Genomic DNA, 24,055 nt, shown 5'->3' with positions numbered 1-24,055 from the left:
GTATATAATCAGGGGCACACAGAGGTGCTATAAGGATATATAGGAAAGTGCAACCAACATAATACAGATCTGCCCAACAGGACTATATAATAGCAGTGTCTGCTGAGGCCTTATTCTCAGTTTCGCATCTTATTTTTAACCAAACTCTTAAGCGGGCTTTACACACAGCGACATCGCTAGCGATGTCGCTGGTGAAAGCACCCGCCCCCGTCGATTGTGCGTCACGGGCAAATCGCTGCCCGTGGCCACAACATCGCAAACACCCGTCACACTACTTACCTGCCTAGCAACGTCGCTGTGGCCGGCGAACCGCCTCCTTTCTAAGGGGGAGGTTCGTGCAGCGTCACAGCGGCGTCACTAAGCGGCCGTCCAATAGAAGCGGAGGAGCGGAGGTGAGCGGCCGTAACATCCCGCCCACCTCCTTCCTTCCTCATTGCCGGCGGCGATGTGTGCTGCCGCAGGAACGATGAACAACCTGCATACTGCAACAGCAACGACGATCGGGATTAGAACGACCGGTCAACGATTAGGTGAGTAATTTTGACTATTTAACGGTCGTTCGTGCGTTTCACACGCAATGACGTCGCTAATGAGGCCGGATGTGCGTCACGAATTCCGTGACCCCAACAACATCTCGTTAGCAATGTCTTTGCGTGTAAAGCTCGCTTTAGGCACCATATTACAGATCTGTGGAACATGGATGCATAATATGGCAAAAGGCACTTGAGGCCTTATATGCACAGTGCCATTTTGGTGCATCTTGTTTTCAACCAAAAATCTTGATTAACTCCAAAATGAAATAAGAAGTCTTTTGTTAATATATTTATGATTTACCTTCGATTTTGGCTAGTATAATAATATAGAAATTACAAGAGTATATTGAATAAACAGAAAACAAGGCAAAAATGCAAAAGCCCCAAAATTACAAACTGTAAATGGACATTTTTTAATTCACATTAGCTATCATTTCCCATTTTTCCATTGGACTAGCATATAACGTAACATAAAAACAATTTAGCCTGTCACAATTATATTATTAATTGTATTTACATTTGTGGACATGTATTTCTTTTTACTATGACCATCGGTCTTTTGCTTTAATTGTGCTTGTCTGGTCAATATCTCTTTCAGTTTTCCCTTAAATTATATCATCATTACTAACTGTTAAAAAAGGAAATCAATATTTTAACTCTAAGGTTAACGTGTAGAGTTCTAGATGATCAATACACAATCAAAAAATAAGTTTTTCAATTCATTGAATATCTTTTTTCATAATATATTAAATTGGGAATGAATGCTGGGTATCTGATGTCAAAGATTCAGGGATTCGAGTAACTAAAATGTTCCCATAGGAAGCGGGAAATTGCAACCGCTGCCTACATGCTACAATGTATAAGCATAGGTACTGTGTAGATATGATCGTAACTTTTCAAATTTTGGATTCTGAAGCATCTGCGATTCCCCCCCCCCAAAAAAAAATAACGATTCCTGCACAGTAAATAAATGATAACCGTTCTTCACTGCTGTTTTCTCACTCTTTGTACAATATATTCAATTTTTTTTTAACTGTTTCTCCCTACTTCTATTGTAAAGCTGAGACATCCTTTTGTTAAACAGATTGATGCGCTGCATTCCCTACCTCAGCTTTTATACAGGCTATTACAGTCTGTGTTATACTATGTGATAGCTGCAAGGCATTATTGGAAGCCCATCCATTTACACACAGGATCATGTCAGCCTTCTCTGCCCGATATAATCTTTTGCATTGTGTAAAATAGTGGCAAACGGTGATTTACCCAGATCAAATCGCAAATTAGACGAATTCACAGGGTCTAGCAAATTTCCTAAAATTTGACACTGATTCAATTCGCTCATCTCTAATATTGTGTTGTGGTGACATTTTACTTTGTAGGAGGTATCATATATACGAAGTTAAACATATACAAAAATATAAAAAGTAATAACTAAATGTTTTTTTATCAAATGACCTTTATTTTTAGGGTAAAGTTGATGTATGGTATTGCCATAAGGCACGGAAAGTCTATCCAGTGATTTATCATTGCCTCTTTTATACCAGCGACTTGTAAACTTTTTCTTCTGCATAAAAAAGGGAGGTATTTTAAGGTACAGTCCACAAAAGTGTTTTTTTTTTATATTTTTATTGGTCTTATTGAACAACTGTAACTGTAAAGATAGAATAACCTTCCATTACATCCCCCAGAAAGCTGGAGACATCCGTGTATATGATCCTTTGAATGCAATGACTAGACACTCTTATCACCCCACTCTTGATGTTTTCTTGAATCATAAAATGTGTTTTTAAGGAGAGATATATCTATCACGTGACACAACATATTCATAACCCCCTCCTCCTCCTCTCTTTCAAAGGGGGGATTTTATTACAAACTATTTTTGTGCCTACACATACCTCTGCAATTCATCGCTGAGCCCTCTGGCAGTGTATGGATTAACATGTCATTTAGCTGCATAGATATTTCAGTTTGAAGAAAAGAAAATCTCACCGCAAGACGATCCTATTTAGAATTAAATAACAAATGAACATCTTCACTTGTGCCACACGGACACGCAGGAATAGGACTTTTTAATGAGATATTATTTCTTATTAAAAGACGTTACACTTATCTCATCTTTATAAATAGCTGTGCACATAGGAAAAGAAAAAGACACCCTGCCCCTGTTATTTAGGTGTTTCAGAAAAATGACTAGATTACAGGAAAGCTGAATCTTAGGATGTGTTCAGCCTCCTATGTCAGGAAGACGCTAGCCATCAAAATAATATTTCATTCTTCTGCTGAAATACTAACACTCCTCAGGGAGAAACAGCAGGAAGGTAAGGAGACATCAGGCAACGCTCTTTGGGAGAATATGCAAATCACCCTCATCCATCTAATTTGGGAAAACTGATTTTTTTTTCTGCTTTATTTCTTTTTATCTTTCTTTCTTGCTCTCTCTCTCTTTCTTCCTTTCTTTCTTTTCTTTCCCATATTATTATTCCCCCATGCTTCTCTTTCTATCTTTACTCTACTCTATTTTTCATTTTCTTTCTATCATTCACCATATCCTATCTTTTCCTTTCTTTCTTCCTTTCTTTCTTTCTTTCTTTCTTTCTTTCTTTTCTTTCCTTCTTTCTTTCTCTCTCTTTCTTTCTCTCCATGCTAGTAGTCTCCTGTGTTTTTCCTTCTATCTTTACTTTTCTTCTCTATCTTCCATTTCCTTTCTATCATTCACTATATCCTATCTTTTTTCTTTCTTTCCTTCTTTCTTTCTTTCTTTCTTTCCTTCTCTCTTTCTTTCTCTCCATGCTAGTAGTCCCCCGTGTTTTTCCTTCTATCTTTACTTTTCTTCTCTATCTTCTATTTCCTTTCTAATATTCACTATATTCTATCTTTTCTTTCTTTCCTTCTTCATGTATTTCTTTCTTACATTCTTTCTTTCCTTCTTTCTTATTTCGTATTTTCTTTTTTATTCTCTTTACTTTCATTCACTCTTTCTTTCTTCCTTTATTTTGTGCTTACTGCCATTTCTTTCTCATTCTTTCTCATAAGTCATTATTTTCTTTCTTTCTTAATTTCTTTCTTTCTTCCCTTTCTTTCTCATTCCTTTCTTATTCATTATCTCCTTCCTTTCTTTCTTCCCTTCTCTTTCTTTCTTTTTTTCTCATTCTTTTCTTATTCATTATCTCCTTCCTTTCTTTCATTCTTTCCTTCTTTCCTTCCTTCTTTCTTTCTTTTCTTCTTTCTTTCCTTCTTTCTTTCCTTTTTTCTTTCTTTCTTTCTTTGCTTCTTTCTCTCTTTCTTTCTTTCTTTCTTTCAGTCTTTCTCTCTTTCTTTCTCTTTTCTTATCACCTTCTGTCTTTCCATCTAAGGCTATGTTCACAGTGTGTTTTTGCTGCGTTTTTGCTGCTTTTTTGCATTGTTTTGTGTAATTTGTCTACAGTACATGTTTAAATAAAGGGAGTTTCATTCACCAAACAAGCAGCAAAAAACACAACTGCGTTTCTTTTCACTCTCATTGCTTTCAATTATTAAAAAAGCTGTAAACACGGTGAAAGAATTAACACTCTGCTTCTTTTAAAAACGCAGGAGTTTTCCCATATTGGTAAAGGAAAAAAAAAAAGCGCATGTGTGCATAAGATTTTTGAAATCTCATAGGTTTTGCTGGTACTTTAAAAATCAGCTTTTATTAGCATGGATTTGCATAAAACCAATGAAAAGAGCATGGAAAAAAAATGCAGCGAAAACGCCCTGTGTGAACATAGCCTTACATTCCTTCTTTCTTTCTATTATTCTTTGTTTCTCTTTCTTCCTTTTTTCCCCTTCTTTCTTCCTTCCTTATTTTCTTCCACTCCATATTTTAATGATTAAAATATTCAGCATACTGGCAGTAAAAGGGTTAAGGACCTCTTAATGAGGGTGATGTTCAGCGCCACATACAATAGGGCATCGGAAACCTACCAGACAAATATGTTATTTCTGAATTATTTAGAGGATTTATTTGTTAAGTTGAGTGAACAAAAAAAAAAAAAACTCAACCCACATCCCACGTCTCACGCTTTCTCCATGAGCGTGCACTGACAGCTATGGCTCGCAATGAATTTCAGGCTCATCTCATAGGGAAAGGATTAAAAACCATTCTTTCATCACACCAATTTTATACAGATCATAAACAGGTATGGGAAGTCAGACAGATAGATCTGAATTTCTGGAGGATAATGACAAAATAAATCTCAGACAATATAAGAAGAATCTGTAAGATCCGGTAAAGACAACACCCTACGGTTAATACAAAGAACCCAATGGCTTCCGCATCACAAAAAGTTAGCATTAGGTCATTGATAAAGCGGTGTGCCATTTAGACAAAAATTCGTCTTTATAGATAAATTATTTTGGAGGTAATTACATATTTTAGTAATGAGTAAGTGTAAAAAGGTGGAATTCAAGTCATAGATCTTTCCATTTTGGCAACTATCCTCCAAAATAAGGAATATTTTTCACTTTTCCGTAAAAAAGAGTAAAATATATTGGTTTGATGAAGCCCGTTTGACTCTTCTTAGGTTCTCTAAGTAGTCTAGATATGGAATCCCACGTGGTGAGCAGTATATATCAAAGAAGTCCCAAATCCATTAAGAGTTTCACAATTAGAGGAATGCATTACAACTCATAATGTATTCTAAATCTGAGGTTTAAGGACTCTTGTTGACATTAGCAGATCTCAGCTGAGGATTTAATATTATTCTTTGTCTCCGGTACGGCAAGGGTTTTACAGCAATATAGCGCCATCTTGAGGACAAGATGGAAATATATAGAAGGAGATAATAAAGCTACAAAAGAAGCGTTGGATTCTCACCTATAAACTCAACTGTAAACCAACTAGGCTTGGATTATGCTATACAGATCTCGGACTTATCCAGAATGCCTTCCAAAACTCCAGAAGATTTGTAGTGCCGGTCCTTTGTTCAAGTTATCCAGAATGCCTCACATATTTTCTCCTTTTGTACTAAAAAAATATAAAACTAGCTATAGAAACTTACGGAAGTTAAAAATATAAATCACATTGCGTAAAATAATTTTCCACAAAAATGTTAAATTTAAAAAAAAATTGAAGAAGTAGATTTTCTTTTTCCTTTGGATGACAATGATAAGAAAATATCTAGTAAAAGTATAATGACATACAAAAGTGGAGAGAAATAAGATATGTATGTGTAAGGGAAATCATATGAAGGATAACACTATAAAGCCTTGATTCATCCTTTGCGGGTTTTTAAAGTCACTTTACTGTCTCTTTATTTTTTGCTGGTAAAATAAGTACAAAAAATGGTACATGATGTTTTATAGTTTGTGTGCAAATTCTAGGATGTTTCTTTTGACTCTCGCTTATTTTGTGCTCTTCTAGAGTAAAATGTCACAATGTGTTTCAAAATGTTTGTTTTCAACTGCACAAACAAAAAAAATGCAAAACGTTGGGTAAGGAAGCACAACACAAAAATAAATCAGCTTTTATAAAAGTCGCAATGACTAAAAAGGGGAAAACCTCTTGAATTGGCTCACCATATCCACATTGATTAAAAAGAAAAGTGTCAAAAAGCTTTAAAAATGTACAACATAGATAATGATTTAGGTGTAAAAAGACGCATAAGAAATAGAAAATCATTCCAAATAATGTGCAAATTCATTGTCAAAACTGGCCTTTATATGGCTTGTCCCATAAATAAAGTACATTTTAATCAATAGATTTTGAAATGATAATACTTTCCACAATTGGATGTGCTAAACAATGTTACTGTGCTGAGATCTTCTAAATGCCCCTAATATGTAGAGTGGTTTTTGACCGTACAGAGAGTTGGTATGATTATACCACATCTGCTGGGCAGGGTAAGAAGCAAAAGAGAGTATTCAGACAGGACAGTGCATGGGATCACAGCTGATTCTTTCTGTGAGGTAAAACATTGTTTAAAAACAGGCTGTGAAATGTTTTGAAGTGTTCAGAAAGAAAAAAAAATCCAGCACTCTTAATAGTAGAACATCACGTTTATTATGTGATGTAAAATAGAAAAATTATCAAACCAAGCAATAGACACAGTCTACGCGTTTTGAGCATGCAGGCTCTATGTCATGAGTAAGAGCCTGCGTGCTCAAAACACGTAATTTGTGTCTATTGCTTGGTTTCATAATTTTTCTATTTTAAAACACATAATAAATGATGTTTTAATCTCAACTCTGGACTTCTACTATTAAGGCCCGTTTCACACGTCAGTGAAAAACACTGACATTCTTCACTGACGTGTAAAACACGCACATGTCCCTCCGTGTTCTGTGATTCACGGCACATATGGGTTGTCCATGTGCAATCCGAGATCCGTGATTGCATATGGACATGACTCACCTGCCTTCACTGCTGCTGTCCATGGTGCTGAAGTCTCCAGCTCTCCAGCGTCCGCCCACCGCTCTCAGCAGCTAATTCCTGGTCGGCTTTTTCTGCTCTCATGAATATTCATGAGCCAGGCTGAAACTGCCGAGAGCAGAGGCTGCACAGCGAATTGCAGGCAAGGTAAGTTGAAGATATTTAATATGTCCGTGATTTTCTGGTACGTGTTTTACTGATCACACATGGATCACACCATAGAAAAAAACTGACTTGTCTCCGTGCAGAATCACGGCCACGATCAAAGAAGCAACATATCAATTGTTTTTGCCATTTGCGTTTTGAACTGCAAAGCAGAGTTTTTGCCCAAATTTCTGCCACAAAAAGGCACCTTTTTGAACAGCATAGTGTGCACAAGAAACCCAAATTCCCATAGCCTATGCTTGAAAAGCAGAACACATCCATTTTGGCATTAAACTCTGCAGTTGAAAAAGCAGCAAAAAAGCAGGTAAAAATCAGGTAAAAAGCAACGTGGACACATAGCCTAAACGCAGCGGTTGAAAAAGCAGGTAAAAAGCAGGTAAAAAGCAACGTGGACACATAGTCTAAACGCTGTGGTTGAAAAAGCAGGTAAAAAGCAGGTAAAAAGCAACATGGACACATAGCCTTAGAGGAAAACAGATGAAACACTAAAATGGGAACACAGATCAAACACCAAGAATCTGATTCCAAACACTGATGAAAAACAGTCGGTACCTTTCATGTATGAGACAAATCTGGTGTCTGAATGGGGCCTTAGGGCGCTTTCACACTTGCGTTATGAGGCATCCATCACAGTGCATTGTGTGACGCATGTGATGGATGCGTTGCAAATAGTGTGCTAATAAAGGTAACAGATTCCTGTAAAAGAATGTTTTGCGTTTTTTGGGGGGTTTTATGTTTCGCCGGGAATGGAGATTTTTCGGTCGGGAGGAGAGAGAGAGCGAGGTAACCGCAAATCCCCTGAGTGACCGGAGTGAGCCACGCGAAATGGTCAAAAGAATGGTGAAAGAGGGTGGGTTTTTTGTCTTTTATTCCAAATAAAGGATTTTTTCGGGTGTTTGTGTTTATTTACTTTCATTTACAGGTTAATCGTGGGGGGTTGTCTCATAGACGCCTGCCATGATCAACCTAGGACTTAGTGGCAGCTATGGGCTGCTGCCATTAACTCCTTATTACCCCGATTGCCAGTGCACCAGGACAATTTGGGATGAGCCGGGTAGAGTCCCGGGACTGCCACATCTAATGGATGCGGCAATTCCGGGCGGCTCCTGGCTGATATTTTTAGGGTGGGGGCTCCCAAAATGTGGGGCTCCCCATCCTGAGAATACCAGCCTTCAGCCGTGTAGCTTTATCTTGGCTGGTATGAAAATAGGGGGGAACCGCACGCCATTTTTTTTTTATTATTTATTTTACTGCACTATATAGACATGCCCACCGGCGGCTGTGATTGGTTGCAGTGAGACAGCTGTCACTCAGCGTGGGGGCGGGTCTGACTGCAACCAATCATAGGTACCGGTGGGCGGGGGAAGCAGGGAATACGAGATAGAATAATGAGCATCCGGCATTTTCAAAAGAGGAAAAGCAGCTAGAGCAGTATGATAGCCATGCAGCGCCACGCCCGTGATCAGTGAGTATGAGAGGAGGCGGAGAGGGAGAGACAGACCGACAGAGAGAGATAGAGAGACCAGGAGTGATTTTAAATGATTTAGATCGTTCTTCTTGACATGCTGAGCATGCTCAGTAGAACGTGAAGGAATCCATCAGTGGATTCCGCCGCTTAGCACATTGCGGCGGAATCCACCGCCATAGACAATTATTAGACACCTTGGCGGAATCCGCCAAGGTGCGTTATTTTAACGACCCAAAAAACGCTACATGCAGCGTTCCTTCCGCCCGACGCTGCGTCAAAATAACGAAGCAGTGTCGTCCAGCAGACGCAACGCAGACACTTGCGTTACAGTGCGTCATCAATACAAGTCTATGGAGAATAGCGTAGTGCATTAATGGACTGCGCTATTTTCTATAGCGGCGGATTGCGCTGAACGCAAGTGTGAAAGTAGCCTTACACAGCAAACCTGTGATGTAGCGATAGAAGGACATGATCTTTATTCCTTTATAATGTAGAATATTTTCTATTCTGTGATATTGGAAAGCTGCGTAAGATCCAGGAATAAAAAGTACTGGCAGCCATATTGGTTGTCAACCAATGTCCACGGTAACAGAGATAATTGATTGAATATGATTTTCCACCAGCTCACATATAATACAACTGAAAGGCATGGTAACTTTTTTTTCTCTTTTCAACTTAATTATTTTTTATATTATTTGCTCTTAACATGATAGGCCATATTCTACAATTTCCCTGTAGACTGTGAGCCCTCAAGGGCAGGGTCCTCTCTCTTCCGGCTCCAGTCTGTGCCTTGTATTGTTCATGACTATTATACTTGTTTTTATTATATATACCCCTTTTCACATGTAAAGCTCCATGGAATAAATGGTGCTATAATAATAAATAATGATATTCCACAGCTCTGTATAAAAAATGTATTCACCCAAATCAATCCTTGTTCCATGTAGAGATCACAGTCTTAAGGGTGCTTTACACGCTACGATATCGCTAACGTATTATCGTCGGGGTCACGGTGTTTGTGCCACACATCCGGCGCCGTTAGCGACATCGCAGCGTGTGACACGTACGAGCGACCTTAAACGATCGCAAAATAGGCAAAAATCGTTGGTTTTGGAGAGGTCGTCCTAAAACCAAAAATCGTTGTCTAATTATTAGCGATGTTGTTCCTTGTTCCTGTGGCATCACACATCGCTATGTGTGACACCGCAGGAGTGAGGAACATCTCTTTACCTCCGTCCACCGACAATGCGGAAGGAAGGAGGTGGGATGTTACGTCCCACTCATCTCCGCCCCTCCGCTTCTATTGGCCGGCCGCTTAGTGATGCCGCAGTGACGTCGCTATGACGCCGAACGCACCTCCCACTTTATGGAGGGATTATTCGGCGGTCGCAGCGACATCGCTGACCAGGTATGTGCGTGTGACGCTGCCGTAGCGATAATGTTTTCTACGGCAGCGATCTCACCATATCGCACACACGACGGGGGCGGGTGCTATCGCGCACAACATCGCTAGCAATTGCTAGCGATGTCGCAGGGTGTAAAGCACCCTTTAGTTCCCTGTCATGCAAATTCCATGTATGTCTAAATAGCAGTTGCACTCAAGTAAAGGGAAGGAGAAAAAACAAGTATGTAGATGGTGAATATTGGAATGTGAATACGCATTACTGCCAAGAAAACATGAAAAAATGTTTTAGAAAAATATGAGTTACTTAACAAATAAAGGTGGCCAAATTGTAATATGGAGTCATGTCCTTTGTCTGCGCACTCCTCCCAGTTATTTCAGGTGTTTTTAATTTTCCGTTTGCAGGTTCTATTCTAGCTCATATAAAAGTTTAGTTTGGACAAGAGAGGTATAGAAATTAGAGTATTACCCAGATGAGAGTTACACCTTGACGTGGTATCTAGGCACAAGTAAATTTGGACACCTTTATTTGCTAAGTAATTCATATTTTTCAAAAACAATTTTTCATATTTTCCTAGCAGTAATGCAGATTCATGTTCCAATGTTCACCATCTAGATACTTGTTTTTTCTCCTTCCCTTTACTTGAGTGCAACTGTTCTTTTAGATATTGTATGTCATGTTCAGTATGCACCAATTCAGACTATGAGATTAGGAAGTGCCAGCAATTTTTCTAGTTTACATAGTTTACACATGCTCATTTGACTGACAGCTTTTTCTTGTGACCTCTTCTCCCCACCACCCCCTATACACAATCATACTCTGTTTTGCTGAGTGTACATGTTGAAGACTTGGAGACATCTTTGGCATCGCTTTTGGCATTGTCTTGATAATAAATGGTCAGACTTGTTGAAATTATTTGTATAGATCGAAAGAAAATCATCTTAACATCCAAAAATGTTATTTTTTAATCCTTGGGAGAGCCATTCAGAGTCTCCAAATGGCTCGCACTGGGGTGTCGGCTCCCATCATTTAGTGTTTGTGGTTTTGTTAAATGGTCGACACATCCAAGCACCTGAGATACTCGGCTAAAAAACGCAAGTATTTGAGCACCCCAATGCTTGATCGAGTATCCAACAGTGGCACTCACGCTCGTTCATCACTAGCACTAATCTATAACACCATATATTGTGGTATTTTGGTATTTGTCCTACTGATTTGAGCTGGATTCTGGTCTCCATAGACTTTATATGAGGACCGGCATCTGGCCAGATACCAGGGATCAATCCCCCGCCGACCCCTAGTCAGTGGGGAATTGATCTGCTAGTCCTGCGAAATGCATGGACAAACACAGCCAAAAAAGATGCACTGTGCAGACAGCAAAATAGAAATCTCGTAGATTTTGCTGAAGAAGGAAATGCATGTATTTGGGTGCATCTTTTGTGACCACAAACTTCACAAAAACGCACCAAAAATGCAGTAAAAGATGCAGTGTGCACATATAGCCTAACAAGCATTTTGGAAATTCAATGATTGGGCAGTTCAGATCTCCACCCACATACAGCCAGCCATAAACAGACCATTCCCAGCAGGAGGGAGGGCAGGGGGTTGGGTTTTTTAGTCACACTACATTCGAGAATGTTGTATTATCCCTCAGGAGAGCCATTAAGAGATGGCGAATGGGTCTCCTTGGGGTACTTGCACATACCTTGCAGGTAGGAAGGTAAATGGAGGTCACGCCGAACAGGTAGGAGTAGGTGCACGGTGGTAAAGATAATCCAATAGTAAGAGACGATACAACGGCACTTGGTGAATAAAGTTTATTTGAAAATCAGTGCAGCATCATATATCTGTATTAGAAATTGACCAACGTTTCAGTGCACACGATCTTTTTCACGGCCTGAAATATATATGCATAATGGAAAAAATATGACAAAAATATATTTATATATAGCATGATTGAAAAATAATACAGAATATATGGATTATGATAAATTAAATTTGGAAAACATGATTTATGGAAGAAATAAGAGCCATATAATATATAACATGATTTACAAACTATAATATATACAAATATGACATGATGAATGATACACAAAAAGTTTCATATCACAGTTAGTGATGGGTGGACCCGCACATACCCGGGATTGGTGGGTCAAACCAGGTTTAAAAAAAAAACCTGGTTCCGGCACAGAATTGATCCCTGATATCTGCCCGGACTCCGATCCCCATATAAGTCTATGGGGACCAGAATCCAGCTCTTTAAAATAGTGATCGAAGGGATAGGGGGATTAGAGCAAGTGCATTATTCTTAACAGTCTCTCACATGGCTGTAATGCTACTCCTGGGGCTGCTCATTAACCGTCATACATATTCACTGCATCCCCTGCACACACAAGAAGTCCCGTGTCTCTAAACTGGCTGCAGTCAGACAGTGCCCCCACCCTGTGTGACATCATGTCTGACTGCTTTCAATCACAGGAGCTATCTGGGTGTCTATAGTGTAAAACTAAATAAATAAAAATTGGCGTAGGGTCCCTCCATATTAGGATACCCAGCACAGATAAAGCATATAGCTACAGGCTGCAGCCCCTCAGCCTTGACTTTATCTTGGCTGTTTATCAAAATAAGAAAGAGTTCATGCAGCTTTTTTTTAATTCAAATACATAATTTTAATAATTGGCATGATGTCTGCCCAATTTTGATACCCAGCCATGATAAAGCCAAAAGCTAGGGGCTGGTATTCTCAGTTTGGAAGAGATTTATGATTATTGGGCCCACCAATCTAAAAAATTTGCAGCCGCCCAGCATTGTCGCATCCGTTATATGTAACAATCCCAGAACTTTGCTCATCCAGATTGCCCCGATGCGGTGGCAATTGAGGTAATAAGGGGTTAATGATAGCTCACAGCTGCCACTAAGGCCTAGATTAGTAATTGGAGGCATCTATAAAACTATCCCCATTACTAATCTGTAAGTGAAAAGAAATAAAACACAAAACACAGGAAAAAATCCTTTATTGAAATAAAATACAAAAAACACTTTCTTTCATCCCTTTATTCACCTCCAAAACACCCAGTTCCGACGTAATCCACACGAGGTCCCACAACGATTATACATTTGCTACATACTGAAGGTAGAGCGTGCAGACACAGAACATGACCGTACACTATGGGCTTCAACCAGAGAATGACTGAGCCACAGTGATGAGCGGTGATGTCTCTAAGGGCGGCTTTGCACGTTGCAACATCGCACGTGCAATGTCAGTGGGGTCAAATCGAAAGTGACGCACATCCGGCGTCACTTTTGACATCGTTGTGTGTAAATCCTAGATGATACGATTAACGAGCGCAAAAGCGTCGTTATCGTATCATCGTTGCAGGCTCCGACTTTTTCATAATTACGCTGCCGCGACAGGTATGATGCTGTTCCTCGTTCCTGTGGCAGCACACATTGCTGTGTGTAAAGCCGCAGGAGCGAGGAACATCTCCTTACCTGCCGCCGGCGGCTATATGGAAGGAAGGAGGTGGGCGGGATGTTTACATCCTGCTCATCTCCGCCCCTCCGCCGCTATTGGCAGCCTGCTGTGTGACGTCGCTGTGACGCCCCACGACCCGCCCCCTTAGGAAGGAGGCGGGTCGCCGGCCAGAGCGACGGTCGCAGGGCAGGTGAGTGCATGTGAAGCTGGCGTAGCGATAATTTTCGCTACGCCAGCTATCACAAGATATCGTACCTGCGACGGGGGCGGGGACTATCGCGTGCGACATCGCAGCATTGGCTTGCGATGTCGCAACGTGCAAAGCCCGCCTTAGTTTATCTGTGGTTATAACTGAAGGTTCCCACAGTCCTCAACCTATAACCACAAGTAAATTGACCTCAGATGACCTCATTAAACTTAGTGACCTCACCTCAGGTGAGATCACTGAGTTCACAGACCCGCTGAGATTTATACACCATATTCCTGTTCCAAAGCTGCATCTCCTGGCAAAAAATAAAACGCATGAAAATCGCATCACAACACTAAGCAATCACCTCCTACGTGGATTGGCAGTTTGTGAGTGGTTGCTATATCAATGTTTCACACCTGTGTTGCCTCCATCTTTATGAAGGGTTTTTTTTGCATCTTGTTAGTGCATTAGATTCTGTGGCATGGGCAGGTAAACACTGTTGCCCTTTTGTTGCTGTCAATTATTTTTGAATTTTTGGGGGAAATTTAATTCCACTTTTTGTGGTTTAGCTTTTATATTATTATCATACACTTCCAAAAACATGTCATGTCAAGATCAGACTTTAATAGATCTCCATTTTTTAAATAAAACAGTTCGCTCACACACACATGTGTTTCACCCAATTGATTGAAAATTGTAGATTCTAATTTTACCTTCAAATTAGCTAATCCTAGCGGTTCACATACTTTTTCCACTCATAAATATGTGAGATTGGATCATTTTTATCAATAAAAAAATTGACAATCTAATACATTAGTTTGATTTGGTTCTTTATCTCTTATTATTATTATTATTATTATTATTGTGCCATTTATTCCATGGCACTTTACTAGTGAAAAGGGTATAAATAAAAACAAGTACAACAATCATTAAGAGTATAAAACAGACTGGTACAGGAGGAGAGAGGACCCTGCCTGCGAGGGCTCACAGTCTACAGGGGATGGGTGATGGTACAATTGGTGAGGACAGAGCTGGTTGCGCAGTGGTATACTGGTCTGAGGGTTATTTTGGGTTGTAGACTTGTCGGAAGAGGTGGGTCTTCAGGTTCCTCTTGAAGCTTTCCACGGTAGGAGAGAGTCTGATATGCTGGGATAGAGCATTCCAGAATATGGGGGAGGCACGGGAGAAATCTAGTATGCAATTGTGGGAATAAGAGAGGAGCAGAGAAGGAGATCTCGTGAGGATTTGAGGTTGTGTGCAGGTAGGACTTGTGTGAAAATCTGATGTTGTTTTAGGTCCAATTTATGCTGAAATCTGAAAAATTCTGAAGGGTTCAAAAACGTTCAAGCACCACTGTACAACCTGTAAACCGGTATGGAATTAATCTTGGACAAAAGTTGAACAACCCCTTCAATGTTTTTTGATGGTTTGGAGAATTCCTTTTGTATCAGAAGGATACCCGGCAAAAGGATTTGAGTATAGTTAACAAAAATAAAAAATATTTAGAGCTTAAATAAAAAATATAAAATGATATAAATCTATAAAAACTAGTCCACTACGTAGACTACCGCATTAAAAGCTTTGCCAATTGTTTGTTCATGAAGGGGTTAAACAAATCCAGCCCAGTTCATGACTCTCCACTATGTGTTCAGAGATGATGTGATGCTGTGTACTTTATAATTGCACAAGACACCTCTAAGGGCTCATTCATACAAGCAATGTAGCAACCGGCAAAGCAAGACTACACCACTGAGAATACAGCTGAGGCACCAGAACCATTGATCCCAGTATCTCACACCTCTACTGTATATATCAAAAGTGCAGACACTACACAGCGCATACACCAAATATCAACAGATAACATTGACACGGTTACATTTTTGGTTTTGCCCTATTAGTTCTTTAAAGATTACTGAATTATAAGAAGTAGCTTTCAAAAATATATGTCTTTTATCCATGAGAACTAGAAACCTTAAAGGGAATGTGACATAAAATAACAAACTGCTTAAATAAGGTTTTAAAGTTAAAGTTATTATTTAAAAATCTTACTTTTTTCTATTTTTATATCAAAATAATTTAGGAAACTTGAAATATTAATTCAAGCCATTGAGCTATTGTGGCATGATACTTCCTGTTCTTTCAGGAAAAACACATGTACATTAGCAGCAATAGTCTGACATAGACCCTATATTTTGTATTGAAATATCTAATGAGCATGTGAAAAGGTCATTGTGAACGGAGGGGGCAGGGTCAACAGTGACATGACCTATTGTGAATGGTGGAACCTGTGTGATTGGCTGTGTATAAAGGTGTTATTGGTCATTGTGATCCTGCCTGTGTTGGTAAAGAAGCTTCTGAAAAGTCATTTGTAAACAACAGGAAATATGAGTTTAACTTAGCCCTGGTGGTCTGTGTGAACATTGCAAAGTTTATATTTTTTAATACAAATTGTGTTGTGAAAAAAACGCCAAAAAAGTTACCAAAAAAACAAAAATATTTAGCAGAAAAATCTCATTTTAAAAATAGGTCATTTTCTGATGCTACCTGCCATTTAAATAAAATGTTTCACTACTTGTAATATTTTTAGACATGTCCAAAAATTATATATAGAAGATAAGACAGTAGCGTTACCTTATACAGCTAGAATCTCAAAAAATGGACAAGGATGGAGGTCAAAACTTGATGTTTATCACCTTCTGGTTTAGAATTCAATAAATTAGGGCTCATACAATACAGATCCATAATATGATGTCCATAGAATTCTATAGGCCATTGTAAATGTTATTTTATGACACTATTTGGTTGAGTTCAGTTGCTAATCATTTGGCGACAGACAAATTACCTATTATCACAGGTACTTTGATAGACAGTCCTATCGGGTCCAGCAATAGAAGGTCACAGTGTTTGGCTGCGCAAAATGCTCCCTGACTTTCTATTGTTCCTGCTGTTATTATCCAGTGTACTGCGTATGTTCTCTGCTGGGTTTTCATCCTTTTCCCTTTAGGACCCTGTGGAGCTCCTCTTCCCTTTAGCCGCTAATCATCTGCATTTCCCCTGGGTTTAAATATTCTCATTTTCCCTGGACTTGTGCTGGTGAAATCAGTTCCTTTGCAAGCTCTGGATGCAACTAGGTGGCTTGCACTCATCTGTAGGATTGTTGCTGTTCTTTGCTGAACTTCGTCCTGGGGAATCTGGAGAAAAGTTGTTCATGCACTTTCTCCAAGTGTGTGTGCTCCCTGTGTCTTCTTAAGGGTATGTGCGCACGTTGCTTTTTACCTGCTTTTTACCTGCTTTTTTGCTGCTTTTTCTTCTGCGCTGTTTAATGGCAAAATGGATGTGTTCTTCTATTCAAGCAAAGTCTATGGGAATTTGGGTTTCTTGTTCACACTATGTTGTTCAAAATGCTGCCTTTTTGAGGCAGAACTTTGGTCAAAAACTCAGCTTTTCAAAGAAGCAACATGTCAATTGTTTTTGCCATTTGGGTTTTGCACTGCAAAGCTGAGTTTTTGACCAAAGTTCGGCCACAAAAAGGCAGCATTTTGAACAACATAGTGTGAACAAGAAACCCAAATTCCCATAGACTTTGCTTGAATAGAAGAACACATCCATTTTGGCATTAAACAGCGCAGAAGAAAAAGCAGCAAAAAAGCAGGTAAAAAGCAGGTAAAAAGCAGGTAAAAAGCAACGTGCGCACATACCCTTAGTGTTTAGTGGGGTTGATGAAGAGCTCATCCACCCGTTCCCTATCTAGGGCCCAGCTCTTGGGTCATGCTAGGGTCAGGTATCCAGCTCGGCACACAGGTGCGGAACCTATCTAGGGTGGTGGGGGACCACAGGGGCCAGCGTTAGGTTTGGTCAGGGGTCACTATCTGCCCCTTCCTTAGAAGCAGGGTTTCCCTTCCATTTCGCCATATGCTTGGCAGTCCCTTATACCTGGTGTGACATCTCTGGTACAAAAATACGAACCTAGCAGCAATTCTGTGCTGTCATACAGGATCAAAAGCCCATAGAGGCAAAAGTGTCCTGCCATTTACAAGGTATTGAGATTATGGCATTCATGGTAGCAGTGGGAGATTCAGTCCCTGAACCTTATTGATATAATTTCTGGCTAAAACTGAGAATAATGCAATTTTTCTTATTTAAAAAATATAGAAACAATTCTGGATGTATTTTTAGGAAAAGCACAATAACTTTGAACACACATACAGCTAACGAAACGGAGTTTTGCAATAGATTGCTTAAATCCGCGCAAGAATAGTCTGTCTTTTTTTGTAAACTTAATGTCATTGAAAACAGACAACTCTGATATATTCAGCAATCACATCAAAACCATGTACAGCTTTTCTGATATTTCATCCGCCGCCTGCACCCCTGTATACAGCACATAACAAACTCCTCATTCAGTAATGGACGCTTGATCATGCAGTCAATCACAGCCAGTTGCAGAAAAAAAAGACTTGAAACCTGTCAAAGAAGGCAATAAATTTCGAGAAATACAATAGAAATAATGGCCATTGGAGATGGTAATCCATGGAATGTATTGATCAGTGGGGGGAAGCAGTTTGGGCTTCACCACAGGCTCTCTTACCTCCTCTACCAGTCGATAACTAGCCAGGAGTGTCCTGTATTTGTCAATATCACTTAATTAAATACCTAGTGTCTGATACAGAATCTAGTCGTATGATTGTAATATTATCTAGGAGTAAACCGTACATGGCCATAATAATATTTAATAATATGTTAATTGTGTAAAAAGCAACAGCTAAAAAAAAAAAGTTGTAAAATCCAAAACAAAGCATGGAAAACAATAAAGGCTGAATTAGAGAGATGATTCTAAAGAGCCTTGAAATGTCATACTACGTGAATCAGAGCCTCTTCCGTGGGATTTGTAAGCTACTATCCAATACTCCCCACAGATCTGATCTCAGCGCTGATCTCAAAAGCCACCTGTTTACAATTTACTGCTAGGAAAGGCAATTTTAGTAATGGGTACACTTCTCAAAGGGGCTACTGGTTGTTACAGGCTCGCTTAAAATACACCGAGCTGCAACCTTGCTTCTTTTATTTGGCAATTCCAAGCTACCAATTAAGAATTAACCACTTCAAGATTGGACTGTTTTACTGGAAAAGATCATCAGCCTGGACCTTGTACAAGTATTCACTAGGTTATTACAAAAAGGAAGCTACAGTTATTCTAGGCAGAATGATTCTTGGTATGATGCATAAAAATGTCTTCACAATGTAAAAACTCAAAACATATAATTAGTTGTAATCATTAAACTGGTTTGTGAATCTGCTAATGTTGAAGGGTTTCTGTGAGATTAGAAATGCACAAATGCTTTTTTTCCTAATAGCACCACCTTTGTCTCCAGGTAGTATATGGTACTGCAATTCAACAGAGTCTGATATTGCTGTCTTGCTCCATTGTTTCACTTGAATGTAGCTGATCTGCAATAACTGGTACTAGTGTCGCGGGCGGAGGGGACGCGCTCACCACGCTTGGGTCCGGGGCTTCTGCTGATGCTGCTCGGTGGCTCAAGCGGTGGACCGAACCGGGGGACTCGAGCAGCGCTCCTCACCCGTGAGTGAAAAGGGGTGGTTGGGTTAGGGACATTGTTTGTGACGCCACCCACGGGACGTGGTGATGATGGCACCACCGCTGCTGGTGACGGGGATCCCGGGAGAGATGGTAGGGAGCAGCTAGGATGTTGTCCCCTCCGTGGGTAGGGGGTTGGTGATCCTGGGGCCCGGTGGTGTGACGGGGATGCTGGATGGCTGGGATGCAGGGTTGCAGGGACAGCGCGGCGCCGGATGGTACGGGTGTACTCACTCAGCAAAAGATGCACAAAGTCTCCGGTAAACCAAACGGCTGGATGGACGGGTCCCGCAGCCGGCTGCAGTGTCTCTCCCCGGACAGGTGATGGTGGCTGTCTTTCCCTGCACCTTTGTGTACTGTGTTGACACCAATGGCTTCCCAACGGTAGTCCGCTCCCCGATGTATAGATACCGGAGGAGCCCGTTTTGCCCGCAGGTGCTGGCCCTCGGATTTCTAGCCGGTGGCGGTGGCTGTATATCCTCACGGTGTGAGCGGCTGCCTTCAATCGGGACTTGGTTGTTAGGGAACCCCGGGGGTTCCTGTCACTTTCTGATTTGACCGTTGTCGGCGACTCCAAGCCTGGTCGGGGTCCGATGGCCCTGCCTGTGTGCTTAGTTCCCCGGTCCGGTACCGGTGGGCCACCGCCCAGCCCCGGTCCTTACGGCTCTGCGGAGTTCCACCAACTCCTGCAGACAGCCACCACCGTCTGCCAACCTTGCTGTCAGTGCCTGGGCTCCTACCCAGACACTCGCAGTACGCGACCTCTCACTTTCACCTCCAAAACTGAACTGTCACTTTTCCCGCCTCCAGGCCTGTGAACTCCTCGGTGGGTGGGGCCAACCGCCTGGCTCCGCCCCACCTGGTGTGGACATCAGACCCTGGAGGGAGGCAACAAGGGTTTTGTGTCTGACTGATGTAACTTGCTAGGGTGGGGGGGTGTGTGTGTGTTTTGTCTGTGGCTACCTGACTAGTCCAGGGCGCCACACTAACTTTGGACATGGATTGTGCTGTTATATTAATAGGAGATGAGGATTAGGTTTTTATATATGGGCTTCTAACATATGCAGAGTAATTGACATGTTTCCTGTGTATGTTAATTTCCCACCCAGTTCTATAGGATGCTTAATTAAGTTTACATAAATGTTGTGTTCATTCATATACTAGCTGTTGTACCCGACATTGCCCAGGATAGTAACTAAGTCTCTGTCTCTCTCCCACTGCCCCTCTCTCTAATTCTCTCCCTCTCTACCTCTCACCCACTCTCCCTCTCTCTCCCCCTCTCTGTCTCTCTCCTACTCGCTCTCTCTGGCTCTCTCTCACTCGCCCTATCTCCCACTCCCCCTCTCTCCTTCTCTCTCTCTGTCTCTCTCCCACTCACCCTCTCTCCCACTTGCCCTTTCTCCCACTCACCCTGTCTCCAACCCTCCCTCTCTAATTCTCTCCCTCTCTACCTCTAACCCACTCTCCCTCACGCTCCCCCTCTCTGTCTCTCTCCTACTCACCCTCTCTCTCCCTCTCTCTCTATGGCTCTCTCTCACTCGCTCTCTCTCCCACTACCCCTCTCTCCTTCTCTCTCTCTGTCTCTCTCCCACTCGCCCTCTCTCCCACTTGCACTTTCTCCCACTCACCCTGTCTCCAACCCTCCCTCTCTAATTCTCTCCCTCTCTACCTCTCACCCACTCTCCCTCTCTCTCTGTCTCTCTCCTACTCTCCCTCTCTCCCTCTCTCTATGGCTCTCTCTCACTCGCTCTCTCTCCCACTCCCCCTCTCTCCTTCTCTCTCTCTGTCTCTCTCCCACTCGCCCTCTCTCCCACTTGCCCTTTCTCCCACTCACCCTCTCTCCAACCCTCCCTCTCTAATTCTCTCCCTCTCTTCCTCTCACCCACTCTCCCTCTCTCTCCCCCTCACTGTCTCTCTCCTACTCTCTCTCTCTCTCTCTCTGTCTCTCTGGCGCTCTCACTCGCCCTCTCTCCCACTCCCCCTCTCTCCTTCTCTCTTTATCTCTCTCCCACTCGCCCTCTCTCCCACTTTCCCTTTCTCCCACTCACCCTGTCTCCAACCCTCCCTCTCTAATTCTCTCCCTCTCTTCCTCTCACCCACTCTCCCTCTCTCTCCCCCTCTCTGTCTCTTGCCGCGGGCGGAGGGGCCGCGCTGGCTACGTTCGGGTCCAGGGCTGCTGCTGCTCGGTGGCTCAAGCGGTGGGCCGGACCCGGGGACTCGAGCAGCGCTCCTCGCCCCCGAGTGAAAAGGGGAGTGTTGGGTGGTTTTTGAGGAGATAGTTCGTGACGCCACCCACGGGTCGTGGTGATGGTGGGCACCACCGCTGCTGGTGACGGGTCTCCCGGGAGCGATGGCGGGGAGCAGCTAGGTGTTAACCCCTCCGTGGGTAGCGGTCGGTGATCCCAGGGCCCGCTAGTGGACGGGGAGGCAGGAAGGCCGGGCTGCAGGGTTGCGGGGGCAGCGCAGCGCGGTGCCGGATGGCACTGTTGTACTCACTCAGGCACAGATTCACAGAGTCTCTGGTAAACCAAACGGCTGGATGGACGGGTCCCGCAGCCGGCTGCAGTGTCTTTGCTCTCCCCAGACAGGTTGATGGTGGCTGACTTTCCCTGCACCGCTGTGAATGTATTGACTCCGATGGTTTCCCACTGGTACCGTGTTTCCCCGAAAGTAAGGCCCTGTCTTACATTAATTTTACCCCCAAAAGTCCCACCCTGCCTTACTTTCGGGGGAGGCCTTACATTGGAAAAAAAAATGACAATCCTCCCCCCTGCAGCCTCCCCATTGTTTGAGATCCGGCATCCACCCCTTCCTCCCCCCTGCAGCCTCCCCATTGTTTGAGATCCGGCATCCACCCCATCCTCCCCCCTGCAGCCTCCCCATACAGTGGTTCTGCCCCCCACTCTGCCACCACACACACTGACACATACGGTACCGGTACAGCCCCACACAGCACCCACACACATATCGTACCGGTATCGTACACACACACACACACTGACACATACAGCCCCATACGGCACCCATACACATACCGTACACACACACACACACACAGTTTCGGAACTTACCGAAATCGGAGCGAGCCTGCAGGCGGTGACGTCGCGGCTGATTTCGGCCAATCAGCTGCGAGCTGGCTGACTGGCCAATCGCAGCTCGAGCTGAGGGCCAATCAGCTGCGAGCCGGCTGACTGGCCAATCGCAGCTCGAGCTGAGGGCCAATCAGCTGCGAGCCGGCTGACTGGCCAATCACAGCTCGAGCTGATGGCCAGCAGGGAGCCTTGCGGGGGCCATTCACCGGAGGCGGACCACGGGTGGCACGAGACTGGAGAAGGCCTGGATGGAGCGAGGGAACAGCGGCAGCGGTAAGTTCCTGTACTTTCCCCAGGGACCCGCACCCATATGCGGCCTTACATTACGCCGCGACCACCACCCATAGGCGGCCTTACATTCCCCGGCCCCCCCGCTACCCTGCCTTACAATCGGGGGGTGCCCTACATTGGCGGACCCCCCCGAAACCCCAACCCTGCCTTACTTTCGGGGGGTCCTACTTTCGGGGAAACACGGTACTCCGCTCCCCGGGTTGTGTATGTACCGAGGGAGCCCGTTTTGCCCGCAGGCGCTGGCCCTTGGATCTCTAGCTTCTGGTGGTGGCTTTTTATCCTCACTGTGTGGACGGTTGCCTTCTGTCGGGTCTTGGGTGTGAGTGAACCCCTGGGGTCCCGGTCACTATCGGATTTGACCTTTTTCGGCGGCTCCTAGCCTGGTCGGGGTCTGATGGCCCTGCCTTTGTGCTTGGTACAGGTCTGCTCCCCGGCTCGGTATCGGCGAGCTACCGCCCGTCCCCGGTCCTATGGTTCCGCTGACCTGCACCACTCCTGCAGACAGCCACCACCGTCTGCCGACCTTGCTGTACGTGCCTGGGCTCCTACCCAGACACCAACAGTTTCCCTCCTGTCACTTTCAACTCCAAACTTAAACTAACCTACTTTTCCCGCCTCCAGGCCTGGGAACTCCTCAGTGGGCGGGGCCAACCGCCTGGCTCCGCCCCACCTGGTGTGGACATCAAGCTTGGAGGATGGCAACAAGGATTTTGTTTGACTGTTGTTGCCTAACCAGGGGAGGGGGGGTGTGAGATGTGTTTGTGACTACCTGGCTAGTCCAGGGCGTCACATTCCCCCTTGGTGAAATGCAGATCGTCCGCGTGCTGCCCGTCCATCACCAGTTTTATTTCTGAAAAATATAAATTAACATGGGAAAAACATATAACATTAAGCATACTTTTAAATCTTCCCTTACGGGAGGCTTTTCTCTTAAACGTTACCAACGGTGTAAAACATTTTTATTAACAACGGACGGGTCCATGTTCTTCCGCTCCCTACCCAAGCAACCTACACCTTGATGCTGCCCCTAAGAAACGGGCAGCACCCCTTTACCCCAGTCCTGGTCCAGGTCACCCGAGCGGGAACGGGTACAGTGTCTCGCACCCGGCTGTCATATCAGGGGACCCCACGTCCAGGGGGACCCCTGACCCCCGGAGGATGTTCACCGGTTCTGGTGGTGACCGGACCCCAGCCTGCTCTGCTGCGGGTCCGTCCTCCAATCTGCCTCTCCGGAGGCGGCAACGGAACACGGCCCAACAAATTATTTACAAGGCCACTAGTTCGTGGTTGGTCTGCAAGTTCTCGGCCTTGTCTCTGGAAGGGGGTTAGTGGGAACACATAAAGTCCCCACGGGGACAACTTTCTCCTTTTACGGACGGCAATCAGGTGAGGTATTCAGATGATTGTGTCGCGGGCGGAGGAGGGGACGCTGCGCTCTCCCACTGCTCGGG

Source organism: Anomaloglossus baeobatrachus, chromosome 3, assembly GCF_048569485.1.
Source record: "Anomaloglossus baeobatrachus isolate aAnoBae1 chromosome 3, aAnoBae1.hap1, whole genome shotgun sequence".
Taxonomy (NCBI): domain Eukaryota; kingdom Metazoa; phylum Chordata; class Amphibia; order Anura; family Aromobatidae; genus Anomaloglossus; species Anomaloglossus baeobatrachus.
This window is presented reverse-complemented; position numbering follows the sequence as displayed.